The following is a 2,925-nucleotide window of genomic DNA, read 5'->3' on the forward strand; positions in this document are numbered from 1 at the left end:
CATTGGAGATCTTGCTTGAGAGCCACGATACTGCTGGTTGTAGACAGAGCCCCAGGGGTTCACTCATGGCCACCAGCCCCAAGAGTTGAAACCTCTGGGCCTTGTTTTTCTTTTTCTCACACACAGATGCTTATTGTGAAAATTGTCTTTGGGACATGGTTAAAAAAAACAAACAAACAAACAAACAAACCTAGCAAGTGAAACATGAAATAAAAACCTGAAATCAACAGAAGAAACTTATACCATATCCCATGATTGTGATCACCATTTTCACAGATCCTAAGAGAAAACATAAAATAACTGGATACCTTTAACCATCTTTGGGGACAAACAAAATAAAAAAAATTAAAAATTAAAAATAAAACCTCAGGCAAGCGAGACAAATTACCATTTTGTTAAACTTTTAGGGAATATAATCCCATATAAAAGGTCAGATGTTATTGAATCATTTCATTCAGAAGATCTACAGTATGAAATTCCTACAGCATCATGAACATCAGTGAAATATCTAGAAATAACTCTTCTTATGATTCTGGAAATAGGAAAGAAATCAGAATGGAAAGAAATCACATGGTAGCTATCACAGTTAGTAGAGAGGAAGTGGAATATAGCACAAGCAAAACATTCATAAGATTTTACAAAGACTTGAGGAAAATAAATGAGATAAAAGAAAACACATAGAAAAAGTAACTGGTGGATTGGAAAACAAACAGAACCCTCCTTTTAATAAATCAAATATAGACAATGAATTATCTCAGTTTTACAAAGAAATTTAGACACTTAAGAGTGAAAAAAAAAGATATGGAAAGTAAATAATGGTCAGGAATTTAAAAGCTCCTCAGGAACAATTTAGTTTATATTATCAAAGTCATTACAGTGACAATTTAAATTATGATGCAGAAAAAAAATACTTGGTTTAGTACTATACCTTTATCCTTTAGTGTTGAGCAATATTTTAGTAATAAGACAGTTGATTGGAACATTGAATATGCAATTAATTGACAAGTGGAACTTAACAATTTTTAACAATCCAGTTCCTTTCTTTAGACCCAAATGACAGCAAAAGGAATCCTCTTTAGTTACTCATGGACCCTAACCCTAACCCTTCTGAGTTCAATTATTATTTAAATGTTCAAATATTTAATCTGTCTCCATTTCCACCACCAAATGTTTTCCATATTCAAGATGTTAAATTATGTGAAATGTGCAATGGACATAATATAAACAGTGGCAACACACATTAAGATTTCCAACATTTGATCAGACTAGTAGATATTCTGATTTTGATGGGAGGAACAGTAACATACAACCCTTTAGAAATGGCTGCAATGAACAAGATGAACAAGAAAGGAATGGTTTCTGTGAAACAGAAGAAGAATCTTGGGAAGACCCTTTTCTATTGAAGATGGAAAAAACAGTCCTTTTAACCAGCAATTCCAAGAGGAAAAACTAAGGGGGCTACTTGTTCTCTTAAGATGTCTGCCTGGTTCAGGGAAAACAATACTGTTCCATGTTCGGCTTGGTCAGAATCATGGTAATATCATCTTCAGCACTGATGATTATTTTTGGCATTGAAATGAGTATACCCATTCCTGAAACCAGAGCAGAGCAAAAAAAGCTATTGTGGGAAGATCTCCAGTTATAATAGAAAATACTGATATCCAATTTTGGAAAATGAAATCTTATGTGAAAATCCTAGACAAAGGATACTGAATGGAGTTTCATGACCCTGAAAAACAATGGAAATTTGATATGGAGGAATTAGCAAAGAGGAATAAACATGGGGTATCTCATGAAAAGATTGTGCAGATGTTGAATTATCATGAATATAAAATGTCCATCTCTATTGTAATGAATTTGGTGGAACCTCCATATAGAAGGTCTGAGAGGCTCCAAAGATAGAAGTAGAGAGGTTGTCTAGACTCATGGAATGACTTTGATGTTGCAAAATAAATAGTATTCAGTCTCCTTTCAATTAAAATGAGCTTGTGGCTTACCCTTAAAACATAAGCATTTAGATTTTCTGAAGGTTCAAGTCTAATATGCCTTCTTCTCAGCAGTGTGTGGCACATACATAAAAATTGACCATGTGTTAGGGCATAAAAACCTCACAATCAAATGAAAAAAGGAAGAAATAGTAAATGCTTCCTTTTCAGACCACAATGCAATAAAAATTATTTGCAATAAAGGACCAGGGAAACAGACTAAGAACCAATTGAAAATTAAATAATCTAATTCTAAAGAATGAGTAGGTGAAGCAACAAATCACAATAACAATCTATAATTTCATCCAAGAAAATGACAATAATGAGACAACATACCAAAACCTATGGGATGTAACCAAAGCAGTTCTTAGAGGAAATTTTATCTCTAAATAGCTACATAAATAAAATAGAGAAAGAGGAGATCAATAAATTAGGTATACATACAACAACAACAACAAAAAGCTAGAAAAAGAACAAATTAAAAACCATTAATTAAATACCAAATTAGAAATTCTGAAACTCAAAGGAGAGATTAATATGAAAGTAACTAAGAAAACTACTGAACTAATAAATAAAATTGAGAATGGGTTTTATGAAAAAAATTGAAAATATATATAAAAAGTTGGTTAATTTGATCAGAAAAAAAGGAAAGGAAAAAAATTGCCAACATCAAAAATGAAAGGGGTGAATTTACCATCAATGAAAAAGAAATTAAAGCAATAATTAGGAGCTATTTTGCCCAACTGCATAGCAGCAAGTCTGACAATCTAACTGAAATGGATGAATATTTGCTAGATATAAATTGCCTAGATTAACAGGAGAGGAAATAAATTTCTCAAATAGTCCCATTTTAGAAAAAGAAATTGAACACGCCATTAATGAACACCCTAAGAAAAAAATCTTCAGGGCCAGATGGATTCACAAATGACTTCTACCAAAC

At 32.2% G+C, this 2,925-nt stretch overlaps 1 pseudogene; it reads left to right on the forward strand.

Annotated features, from left to right (window-relative positions):
- The first annotated feature begins 489 nt into the window (after positions 1–489).
- On the forward strand, positions 490–1,902 carry LOC111720355 (annotated as a pseudogene).
- Positions 1,903–2,925: the final 1,023 nt, after the last annotated feature.

This window comes from Sarcophilus harrisii, chromosome 2 (genome assembly GCF_902635505.1).
Source record: "Sarcophilus harrisii chromosome 2, mSarHar1.11, whole genome shotgun sequence".
NCBI lineage: Eukaryota > Metazoa > Chordata > Mammalia > Dasyuromorphia > Dasyuridae > Sarcophilus > Sarcophilus harrisii.